Consider the following 13,646-nt stretch of genomic DNA (forward strand, 5'->3'; position numbering starts at 1 on the left):
TTTTCCCACAATAGAGATGCTAAAGAAAGCGTCACGCAGGGTTTTGGGTTTAAGTCCCGAGCGTCACTATATAGCGACGTTGGTTAGTCGCTATATAACAACACTTATATCCAAAAAGCGTCGCTATATAGTGACGGAACATGGCAAAGCATCGCTATATAGCGACGGTTTAGGGCACTTATTGTTAGAAGAGAGAAAAGAAGCTCATGGGTGGCTATTTTTTGGATCTTAATTGATTTCCTTGCAGGTCATGTTGTGATTTTGGAAGTGTGCAGATGGAAGGGACGAGTGGAAGCTCGTCAGATGATGCGCCAATGCCCGGGAGTACAGAGTGGCTTACGGAGAGGTTGTATTGTCATTGCACTCATTGCAAGCGAGAAGTACGACATCAATGTTGTATTATCATGCGCCACTTATGGATGTATGGGGAGGAGCCCAAACCAGTACCCACCGTTGGTGTTGCACATGGTGATGGATTATCTGTAAGTCAATGCTATTTGAGTTCGTGTTTAATATTGGATACCATTATGACACGAAACCTTGAGACAAGATCTTATATTTACACGGAATCTTGAAATAGGATGAGGAGGGTGACAAGGGTGCGCATATACCTTCACACTTTGTGCAAGATTATAGTCTCCCGGATGATGATGAGGGTATAGTGGACATGATGGATTCTATTTTTAGGGGCACTACATCACATGTACACGTGCTGTCAAAGTCTGAGATCAAAATGCCAGAGTTGCAATCAACACAGTTGTACGAGGGTGCTAGGATGTCTAAACTATGGGCTTGACTCTAAATCTTGAATCTGCAAGCAAAGTATGGGTGGTCGGATACAAGTGTCTCGGCCTTAATGAGGTAAGCTCCTACATTAATTTGACTCATTATTTGGATATTGTTTGTTTTGAGAATCATCATGTATGTTTGAGAATCATCATTATTCGAAGCCTTTGTATCCCCACTTTTTCTCTTTTCACTTTCTCTCTTTTTCTCTTTTATCTCCTCTCTTTTTCTCTCTTATCTCCTATCTTTTCTCCTTCTTCTCCTCTCTTTTCCCCTCTCTTTCCTCCTCTCTTTTCTCCTCTCTTTCCTCCCACATGAAGCTTCAATAACCTACTATTGAGCAAAAAGATACAAACTTTTGTCACTCTAATTCAAACAATGCATGAGTCTGTAAATGTTTGCTCAATGTCAGGTTGTAAGATTCTAAGCTTGCTCAATATCTTACAGGGATTCTAAGCTGTAGGATTAGTGTACCGAATCATCATTATTGGAAGCCTATGTATGTTTGAATTGTGATAGGTTGCTCCAGAAGATGTTGCTTGCACCAAATACCATGCCCGCATCAAGAGATGAAGCGAAGAAGATGCTAACAACGGTGGGTATGGATTATGATACCATCCATGCTTGCCGTAATGACTGTATTCTCTTTCATCATGAGCATGGAGATTTGGCTAGTTGTCCGAAGTGTGGGGAACAATGATATAGAGATGACTTGCAATGTGAGCAGATACTGCTAAAGGTCTTGAGACACTTTCCCATCATTGCAAGAATACAGCACATGTTCCGATGCAAATCCATAGCGGAGTTGATGACATGGCATGCATCTCATCGTTCCACTGATGACACATTGAGGATTCTCGCAGATTGTGCAGCTTAGAAGCACATTGACAATCAGTGGCTGGACTTTGCGAGGGAGCCACACAACTTACATCTTGGGCTCGCCATGGACGGCATGAATCCTTTCGGGTTACACTTGATAGCAAAAACTTAGGAGAGAAATAGGGAGTGAGAGGAAAAAATAGGGAGAGGAAAAGTTAGGGAAAATTAAAGTGAGAGAGAGAGAGAGGAGTGATTTGTGAGAGGAGAGAAAAGGGAAATTAGAAAATACTAGGGGAAAAATGAGAAAGAGAGAGAGAGAGAGAGAGAGAGAGAGAGGAATATTAGGGAGAGGAGAAAATAAGGAAAATTAGGGAAAACTAGAAGAATTTGGCGAAATTAGGGACATTTAGGAAAATTTGGAGAAAAAAATGAGAAATTAGAAATTAGAGAAAATAGGGAAAATTAAGGAGGGAGAATTAGGAAAAAATGGGGGTTTAAAGTAAAGAGAGGGACTACTAGAGAGGTCACTGACAAAATCAATAAAAAAGCAATGGGGTTTTCAGAGTTTTAAAGGTAAAAAAATTTAAATGCATGAAGACAAAATGGTGAAAGGATTGTGAGTGTGTGTGTGTGTGTGTGTGTGTGTGTGTGTGTGTGGGTTTTAAAAAATAAAACCTTTTAAAGACACGACACACGATGCTCAAATAAGGGTGGATAATAGATTTCTCATCTAATGGGTATACATAATATATGTATCCAAAAAGTGTTGAATACGTCAGGTAGTCTAGGCTCCAAGCTTTGGGTCCACTCACCAAAAAGAACCGGATGTTATGACTTCCCTAATTTTCCTTGCATTTTGCTTTTTGATACAAAAATGGTCTAGTTCTATTATCTTGTCCACTTGTTTCTCTTTCCCTCCGTGCATCCTCCAATATTTTAGAAATAAGGGCTATTTTGGCAGGGTCTTTATTTGCAAACATCTTGGCAATCTTATGGAATTTGTTTGAGTTTGTCCCTCGAATTTCCTGAGTCCATCTTGGTATGTATACAGAAGTGTTGAGTCCATCAGGTAGTCTAGGCTCCAAGATCAGGGTCCACTTGCATATGCCACCATCCAAGAAAAACTAGGTGTTAGAACATCATAGTTTTAAATGGGTAGACAGGTAATGCCTGTATTCCCTGGCATGTTATTGCTGTACCAAGGAACAAAGACAATCCTCTAGATTCACAAATATTGATGTACAAAAAATCCATCATTATTCTGCCACCAAAGTGTGTTAGCCGATAAGGGAACCAGTATTACCAATTTAAAGGGAAGCAGGGGATGGTCCACCTCAATATTGAAAAAAGACAAGGGGGGTAGTCCACCCCTTTTGGAAAAAGACTCTTAATTTTATTATATGATGATAATGAAGGGGGGTAACCCCCACCCAAGAAAGGCAACTAAAGGTCATGAAAATTTGAAAAAACAGATGGTTGAACCAATAACTTGCACAATAAAAAAGAAATCATAAGGGAACAAGCAAAGCATTTAAGCCATGACATGATTAGTTTAGATAAGACAATTTAATCCACTCAATAATCAAAACTTGGTAGTAAGTTCCAACCTAGGAGGACCCTACAAGACTGCTTTATAAGTTGGGGAAAAGAAAATTTTGTAAAGTAACTAATAATCTAGAAGACATTAGGGTATTTTTAAAAGCTAAATTTTAATCAAAAAATTACTTATTAATTTGGAAAGAATAATTACTATTAGAAGGCATTTATTTTGGAATCAATAATCTGTAACTGCTAATAATAAATTGAGTGAGTGTAACAAAGAAATCTTGTGTAAAGACCTTGAAAAAATGTAAACGTGAGCAATATATAATGGTCATTTAAAGAGAAATTAATTGAAAAAGTTTTATATAGGAAAGAGTTAAGGAAACAAAGCCATAAATATACCTAAGGGACAGCACAAGGGATAAGCAAAACATTAATATAAAAAATCCAATGACCTTCCAATAAATTATATAAGCCATATATAAGTATGTTTACATGAAGAATATACAACATATATAAGAACTACACACGTATGAAAACGCCTATGTGAAATCACATGCATACGTGACTAGATGAGAGAGGAGGTCATAAGAGCCATGGAACAATGGTTGGGGGGATTGTGTGTGTTAAAAGTATAAAGAGAGGACCTGTGAGCCCATAGTATGAGGTGGCATAGATGTGGCGAACTTGGGCATGACTTCCAGCACCAAGTTGCAGAGTACGCAGAGACGATTAGCTCTGTAGAGCTATGGACTCCGGACTGCCATCGTGAGCCCAGTAGAGATGATGGGCTTAAGTATTGTAACTAGATCGGGGCAGTCTGCAAAGCCAGTTAGTCAGCGGGCACACGGAGCGGGGCCAACGTAACGCATAGTCGTGAGCTCTGTAGAGATAGAGGTCGTGCAGAGCCATGAGGTAGTGCATGGCAGAGAAGGGGCCTAGGGAATCTATAGGCAAATTATAGAGGGTAGAGGCTATGTTTATTGTGCACGCTACAGGGAAATGCACTGTAGAACAAGTCCATAAGGTTGTGGAATGGTGCACGGGACACATTAGCCCACGGAGAGAGTGCGAGGGGGATTAAATAGGGGGAGATAGGAAGTTGTCGGGCAGCTGGCTTGGGGAGGGGGGCGGGGATGGGGATAAAGCCCAAGGAACATGATGAATCATGCAGGTGAGCACAAAGAACGAGGAATCATAGGTTTTTTTGAGGGGTGGGAGTATTTATAGCAAGGCTCTGTAGGTAGAGTACTTAGGATAGTTATAGTAGAGGGGTTTGAGATAAAAAATAGTCGGCGGGGGGGTTACATAGGGAGATGAATGTAGGTCAAAGCTTAGGTAGGCCTTTTGGATAAGTGTAGTTAGGGAAAAAAAGGAAAAACATGGAGGGGGAAATGGTTAATATATGGGAATAACTTTAGAAAAAGTTTAGAAAAACAAGAGAGAGAGACAAAGAGAGAGAAGGAGAGAGAGCGAGCCATAGAGAGAGAGAGTGAGAGAGAGAGCTACAGAGAGAGAGACAAAGAGAGAGAAAGAGCAAGAGACAGAGAAAGAGAGAGAGACAGACAGACACACACACACACACACACACACACACACAGTGTGTGTGTGTGTGTGTGTGTATGTGTGTGGGGGGGGGAGGGGGGGAAACTATATGTGTGTATATGTGTGTGTGTGTGTGTGTGTGTGTGTGTGTGTGAATAGGAAGTGTGTGTGTATCTATAAAAGTAAAAATAAAAAATAAACAATAAGAAAGAATGGGAAGTGTGTGTGTGTGTGTGTGTGTGTGTGTGTGTGTGTGTGTGTGTGTGTGTGTGTGTGTGTGTGTGTGTGTGTGTGTGTGTGTGTGTGTGTGCGTGTGTGCATGCGTGTGTGCATGCATGCATGTGTGCATTTGTGTGTGTGGGGTGTGTGTGCGTGCATGCACGTGCATGCGTGTGCATGCGCGTACCCTTCGACTACAATACCATAGGTTCGAGACACACTCCTAGTGAGGGCAGTAGTCTTCCCCTCACATAGTAGTGGGTTGGACTACTGCCCAATAGTGCATACAATCAAGGAATGTATTTAAAATATGGATCATGAAGATGCTTACCTATCCAACGATTAATGCTTGTTAAGTCGAGATTGCAGCCTGAGAATGACTAGTCCAAGAATCTTTTCACTAGCCTTCTTTTCTTTTTTCTATCAAAACCATTCAACCCAAAGGCTTCGATTAAACCTATTGAACTCTTCCTTTTCTAGATATAAAATGGGCATGATGTGGGAGAGTATTACTTTCTGCCGGCCCAAATGTACTTACAGACCGAATAAAGTAGGAAGTTGTCTTCTCATATTTATTTGCCACTGCGATTCCCGTTGTCAATATGAGTGATTGTTATTGTCATATTTTAGAAGTTTACCCTTATGCCAACCAAGTCCCCCTCAGATTCAAAGTCTTAATATCCATCGTGTCCTTAATCTCCAAGAACTAGAGGGGGAAAATCCAATATGGGTCTGAGCTCCCCTTATGCGAGGGTCAAACAAGGACAAAGATGAATCAACATTCATTAGAAGTATGTCATCTATGAATCTAAAGAGACTCTTAAAGCTGTGGAGTAAATCCTATTGGTACCATTTGCAAATTTGGAGCACTGCTTTAAACTCAAACCAAAACAAGTATAAATTGCACCAAAGAGGTGAGCATGAAAAACCCATTGGGATACCAGGCACATGCTGGGATATCTATGTTCTTATGTGGATTTTTATGTCCTCTAGGAGCCAATTATTCAAATCAATGCGTTTTTCCAACGTAAGGTGGACTCCATATCCATTAGGCTTATCACTCCAAGTGAATTTCCCCCTCTCCAATCGTATGCAAATATATTGCTAATCTTTTTTTTCGAATGCCCAGGTAATAACTTGTGTCATTACCTCCTTTAGGACCCACTCCCCATCCAATGGGATATTCTCATAGCATTTTCCAATGTCTGCTATGAACACGAAATGGATTTTCTCAAGCAGGTTTAACTTCACATCATAAATAGAATTCACTATCCAAAAAGCATTAAGTGACACTCATGTGCTATTCCATATCTCATTTTGGAGATATTGCAACTAATCCATACATCCTTGTAGGCAATCTCAAAAAACACACATGAGTGTGCATATGATTCTTTATGTCCTTATAAATGACCATCAAATATGTTTGTAGTAAAAATTGTAAGTCAAAGTATTCAATCTCTGTAACCACTTGGTTGAGGATGTGAGGATAGGTTACCATATGGGATTCTTTACTTGTCAATCTTTCTCTAGCCAAAGTATTTATGACTGGTGTTGGCAGCAATCCTTCTCTTGCAGCAGTTTCTCTTCTTCCTCCGTGCTCCCACTCCTAGATTGGCTGAACTCGATGGCCCAAACTAGGGGGATACATTCCTCCTAGATTGGCTGAACTCGATGGCCCAAACTAGGGGGATACATTCTAGCTTGGAGTTTCCATCAAGCTAATCCTACTTAGGAAGAACTTTAGGAGCTCCCCCTAGCCGTTTCTCACTTTCAGGTAAAGTTTTGCCAGGTTGCTGCTCCAGGCTGATTTTTTCACAGACAAAGAATAAAGCATAACTTTTTGAGATTTGCTTGGATTACTTCAAAGTAAAAAGAAATTTTGTTCCTTATAGGCTAAGCTACATATTTTCCTTTTGGCTCAAAGTCAGATTCTATTTCGTTTGCGCGATATTAGCTTCGCAAATAGGGGGATCCTAGCAGTCTTTCATTTTTTCAATGAATGATAAAAAAGCAGAAAAGCAACCTTCCTATGCTACAACAGTGCATCATCTTTGCCCAATACTAGGCATAATGAAGTCATCCTCCTTCTTCAACAGCAAGTTCTCCTTCTCAAGAAGGAGAATAGTGAGCTAAAAGACAGGTTCCAGAAGCTAAAAGAGAGAGTGAAGACTATTGAGCTCAAACTCAACAATCCTATCCCTAATGTAGTTTTAGATGAGGACCTAGTCTCTACTCAGATGGAAGAGTTGCACAAGAAGCTTACGGGAGAGATTCAAGAGAATTTCAAAGGAGAGATAAAGAGCTCTTTAGGTACACAAGTCCAGAAGGAAGCAAGCTGAAAGGCAACTCAACTCAAAAAAAATAAGGATTGGAGGACTACCAGACAACTGGAATGTATCAGAAGACCGTGGGAGTGAGACCTTTGAAAAACTCCGCAAATCTCTACCAGGAATTGACTGGGGAGATGTAGAATTTGACATTGGACATGAAAGAGCTCATGCAATTCTCACTTTTGGAACAAGAGAGGAAAGAATACAGATCCTTGGACAATCTGACAAGTTGAAAGGACTTCCAGTGTGCATTGCAGAGGAACTTACAAAAACTAACCTGAAGAGCAAAGGCTTAGAGCTTCCAAAGGTGAAGGCAACTAGAAAGGAAGGCAAATGGGTTGTCTACTGAGATGGCAAGGCATTGATCAAAGACTTCAAAGCAAAACCAATAGACCCTCAGTCTATAACTGATGTATGATCTTCATTTGCTCTCCCTTTTTCTATTTTTTTTCCTCAGATGTACTGGTGGAACCAGTTGTAATTGGAACTTTATGTGATTAACAATCTCTTGAGACACAATATAAAAAACTTCTTCTTTTTTTTCCCAAAAAAAGTATGCATGAGCTTCCTACATACAAAATTAATCTCTGGACGTGATAAGTAAGAAGGATGTGAGGCATTCAATTTCCTCAATTACTTCCCATTGTTCCATGCAAGATCTTAAAAAAATGATCCTTTTTGTTGCAATGTCATGTAATCTCTCCCTGTAGAAACCAATAAAATGTGGCTCCAAATCTAAGAAAGGAAACCCGTGGTTATCTCTTTTTTAGAAAGCTCATGCTTCAACCAATGAATGCAAGGTCCCTCAACACTATAAGATCCCTTCACAATATGTCCTAATCCTTTCTACATTTCCATTCTTAAAGTTTTCACCTTTACAATTATCCAATCCAAGAGATCTCTCCATAGAGTGGAATACCCGATAATAGTGTCGCGATGGGCATCTTGATCTTAGTGGACAAGAATGTAGCTCTGGCTACATCTCAGGGTTGTGTGGTTGGTTCACCACCAACCAACTATGTCTCATCAAACTCATAAAAGGACATATTGTCATCTTCTCTTGCTTGATGCCATGCAGGGTCATCCTCAAACATCTTATGCCTTAGGAGTGAACGTCCTATCGAACATCTTATGCCTTAGGAGTGAACGTCCTATCAATGAACTTTGTGATTTTTCCTCGTCTACTCTTTCGAGAATGGGAGAGGCGTTTGGGGCTGCATTGAAGTTTTGGTAGTTAGGATGTTTAATTTTTGGCCCCTTGCTAGCCTTGAGCAATTGCTCAAACTTTTCCTAGTTGGACAAATATGGCAATGTAGGCAAGGTAAAAGGTGGCCTTTGTTGGTACATTGGTTGGGGAATGACCTTGGGATAATGACACTTGGATGTATCATGGTTCCCCCATCATGCACAGTAGAGTGCGAGCCTTGCATCCCTTAACCCAATAAGGAAGCGTGGCAATAGTTGCTCATCACTTATCTTCTCGTGAGGCTCACAACGAGAATTCAAGTGTATAATTCTTGCAATGTATTCACGTAATGTATCGAGTTTTTTTGCTTAACCTTGTACAACTGGTTAATAGGGCTCCATCTGGGACTACTGGGGGGAAAGACCACTATGTATGCTTTCCTGAGTGTCTCCCATTTGATTTTCTCTTTTGTACCTAGAGCCCTATACCATTGGCCTGCCTTACCATCTAGGCTTAGCCCAAAGGATTGTCTAAATCCCTAATATCACCAAATGTCTTGCAGAGCTATTCCCCTAAGAATGAACTTGGAGATCATGACAGTTTTACGTCTAGAAATATTTTGGTCTCTACTCATCAATGTTGGAGACATGGCCCCCATCCTAGTGCTTGCAAATGGTACCACTTCCTGGAGTGGCATGTTCACCCCAGGACTAAGCCTATAAGGGGTGGTTGTTGGGTCCTAGGGCACCAACTCCCTTTAGTAAGAAAACCTATCAAAATCTTGAGTATGAGATGAATTTAATAATATTCCATGAGTAGAAATTATTCAAATTAACATGGTTGTGTTCTACACTAAAAGAGTTTCAAATATGTCTTTAACCCTTGAAATTTGGGTAACAAATGAAAAGGTTACATTAATTTGAAAGGAGATGGGTTTTCATATTTTAGTGTATTTTTTGTTTTACCCCCCCTCATCCAAAAGACCCCCCCCTTGGGCCTCACATATTATGAAAAATATGTACACATCTAAAAATCTTGCATATCTTTCTAGGTATATACCTTATATTTTATGGGAGGGGGGACATGAAATTTTCATATTTTTCCCTTGCATATTTGAATGTTTTTAAGGAAATCCATGCATATTATATATTGATCTTGTCACCCCATACCCTGGATTTTGGACGAGGGTAGTAACATAAAACATATTGAGTTGGGGCCCCAGGTGTTGGGTATGGCCAAGTAGGAAACTAAGGGACTTCAGGGGTTGTGGACCTTTTGGACCACTCCTTTGTCCACTTTGTTCTGGTATTTGAAACTCTTGGGGGAGCCTCGGGACAAATACACCCATATATGACTAGCTTTCATTAAAGAATCAATGTGGTGGTCATTGATTGCCAATAGATACAATAGGACTTGGATCCCTAATTGCTTCGAGCAGTGATGGTTGGGCTGACACATGAGGTTCCACTGGGACCTCATTCTCCCTAGCAAATGGGTTTAGCATGTTTATTGGTTCTATTAGTCCAAGTCTACCCATAAAATTGGCTAAGGTTTCCTTTAATCTAGCTATTGTAGATGGGGTAGGAGACTGGGAATCATTAAGGCTAGTGCTTGGAGCCATTGAGGCTCTAACATTGGTTGGTTCTCCCATGTCTCCGCTGTCCAAGCTTATAGACTCTTATGAGCTAGACAAGCCACCCTCTGGTGGCTCACGTAAGGCATAAAAACCAACTTTCAAGCTTGCTGACCCTAAGGATGTAGAGCTGGGTGGGTAGGTCGACAAGAGGGTATTTAAGGAACTATCCTAAGGCTCAAGGTTAGCTCCTAGGACTCTTCCTGATCTCAAGTGCATCTGTTGATCAGCACAGTTGAGGCCCCAATTCGAAGTTGATTTCGCTTCAATGCGGGGTCAAGGGCCTTTACTTCAATACAATCTGCATGAAAATTTCATCATTTTTATCTAAATCTGCAGCTGGCCAATTATCAATGTTTGTTCGTTGTGTTTAAGCTAATGCAATGGGATAGATATAGCAGTGACGTGGATAACACAGCAATTGCTTAATGCGGTGACCACTTAATACAACCACTTGCTAATGCAGTGACTTACTAAAGCGGCAACTTGTTAACGCTCTGACTTACTAACGAAGTGACTTCTTAACGCAATGACTACTTAATGCATCGACTTGCTAACACAGCGACGACTTGCTAACATAGTGACTTCTTAACACTGTGACTACTTAATGCAACGGCTTGCTAACGTGGTGACTTGCTAACACATCGCCTACTTAACGTGTCGACTTCTTAATGCGGCGACTTGCTAACATAGTGTCTTCTTAACACAACAATTGTTAATGTCACAACTTGATAACACAACGACTTGCTTAGGCAACGACTTCTTAATGCAACAATTGCTTAACATGGCAACTTCAGGACTCACTGCATTAAGCTTAACACAGCAACACAAAGACACACAATTTTGCCAATTGGATTTTGGGTATTTCCTTAATTTTTGGAGTTTTTGTTCAAGATTTTTTGTGTGGGGGGGGTGCTATACTACCTGATCTACCTACTCAATGCAAAAAACAATTTTAAAAAATAACTTTTGGATGACAAATGGGGTGTTTTGCAAAAGGTGTCAGTTTTGTGCTTTCAAACCATTTTGAAAATCAATCCTAGGATCATTTTTTAGTGTTCTTTTTGGGATTGGCTATCACACACACCTTAGCAATCACCCAATGTACCTTTCTACAAACTTTGAACAATAAAAAATACCAAAATCACTCCAAATGACTTTCGACACGTCTCTTTCACTCACACCTTCCTCTACACCAACAACTTTTCTCTACAATACTCAACGTTGGGCAATGGGTGGGTAACGAGAGAAGAAAATGCAATGCGAAAGCACACTTGGAACTCCCTGGCAATGGTGCCAAAAATTTGTAGTCTCTGACGATGACTCACGTGTCGTGGGGATCTTGTAGGAACTTTGATGGAGTACTCATCCAAGATACTCTAGGTTGAGATCAATGCATGCAAATGTAATTCACTAGTGTCACTCTAGCGATTCCTAACTTGTTGCGATCATGAACCCCCAAAGAGGAGAAGAAGACAGGGGATAGAGAAGTGGAGAAGGGAGAGGAGGAGGAGGAGGAGAAGGGAACGGAAGAAGAGAACATGGCATTCAGGGAAGGCACTATGAGGGAACAAGAGACAACTCCAAAGAGGAGAAGGAGAGCTTCGATTCCAATGTGTGCAACCAACAAGTGAAGAACAAAGTCAACCATTTGGCCTTTTATACATGCCACATTTTTTAAGGGAGGGCCAACCCTAATCTATTTATACTACTCTCTTTCCTCATTGTATTACAAGCATTTAGATCCAAGCCGCAATCCTAGCTCTACAGACTTGCCACCATCCACCCATCAAATGACATTGCTAGCTAATGTAGTTAACAACTGCAGCTTTTGGATGCCTTGAATAACAATGAAGAGGTGAAGCATTCACTCTATCAGCTATAAGCCTCTTGTGATAACATCAAAAAGAAATAGTGCAATTATGAAAAGGTTTGATGCAAAAGGATGATGAAATAGATGCAACACAAGAAACAAACATTGAGTTATTGAAAAGTCTCAAAGACTGTATAACCACAAAGTTCAAGAACTAGGGAAAGAATGTACATCATGAAAAAAGTAGCTTGTGAATTCCAATGTAGAAAATAAATCCCCAAGCCACCTCAGTTAGCCAATGATTCACCTAGGGGTCAAGGGAGACCCTAGTGGGTAGAGTCAAGAGTTTGTGATGAGTAATCCTAACTAGAGTGATATATTTGGATGGAGTTCTAGAAGAGAATAAGGATCATGTTGTAAATGTAGTCGTGGATTGTGATTATGCATTGGCATAAGGCGCTCAATGTTGGGGAGGCTAATCAATACCCAGGTAGTGATTCCTACTAGAGGCATGGCAATATCAAAGCCCCACAGCATTGCACCAAGATCCTATTGCAGTCCTAAAACAACATAATCATCTTAAAGGAATAGATCAGATAAGTGGATACAATTGCAACTCAAAATGTTACATGCATTACTCTCTCTCAGTTGGAAAGGCCAGTGGTTGAAAAGATTGTCCTACATCTATGCCACTATCGGCCATCCTTGGTTCCCCAACCACTATCAAAACCATCCACCTCCCCTCAGGTGCAAACCTCATTGGTTGATGGATCCCTAATACCCAGATCTTCCACTCTGCACTTTGTTTGGCACCTATCGCCGCGCGCTCCAAGACATGGTGTGCCACCGCCGCTTGATGATGTTGTACATGCCTCTAGCCACTACTCTGTGCCGCGGGTCCCACGTTAATGCCATACTCGAAAATTGTCCCAAAATGTTCACTTTTGCTCTCATTTCCAATTGCGAGGGTGTTGGTCACCTACAATTATGTCGTTACTCGTTGTGGCATAAGAGTTCACAATTGTAGCATAGGTCCTCGAGTCGTATTCCACTAAGAGATGTGGGCTAAATCATGGACAACAATTCCTGTACGAGGAAGAAGTATGGATTACAAGGTTTGATGAAAGTTTTCACCTCCATAGGGGCTTAAGGGTTTAGGAATGGTTGTAGGGTTCAGAAGGAGGATAGGGTTAAGAAATCTAACTAGGAGTTTGGGTTTAGGGTGAGTTTAATGCTGAGGAGTGAAGAGCTAGTTTCCTTCAAGATTCCTGTAGTCAAGGGTTGAGAAAGAGTGACTAAGGGTGAGGAGAATGGAGGAGGAGGGAGGAGGAAGGAGGAAGGAGGAAGGAGAATATGTTAATAGTGTAAGAGACAATGGATGCCAAGAGATTAAGTACATGAACACAAAGTGAACTAAATACTAACCTCTAAAGAGTGGGAGATTCTTTCCATTGAGAGAGATTTATACATGTTACACAATTTGTAGGGGACACCTTGGGGTCTCTACACTTTTTGTAAGAGACCTCTTGGGTGAGACCTCTTTTATAAGAGACCTCTTGGTGTCTCTACAGTTTTTGTAGGAGACTTTAAGGTTGGGAGTCTCTACACTTCTTTTAGGGATCCTAAAAATTGCAATCTTTTAGTTTTTATTTCCCTACTTGTAGTCTTTCCTTATATATTTTTGTAGGAGACCTTAAGGTTGGAAGTCTCTACACGTATTTTAGGGAACCTTAAAAGTGCAGTCTTTTAGTCTTTATTGCCCTACTTGTAGTC

This window comes from Dipteris shenzhenensis, chromosome 2, assembly GCF_047967505.1.
Source record: "Dipteris shenzhenensis isolate YYH24624 ecotype China chromosome 2, Dip_SZ_1.0, whole genome shotgun sequence".
Taxonomy (NCBI): Eukaryota; Viridiplantae; Streptophyta; class Polypodiopsida; order Gleicheniales; family Dipteridaceae; genus Dipteris; species Dipteris shenzhenensis.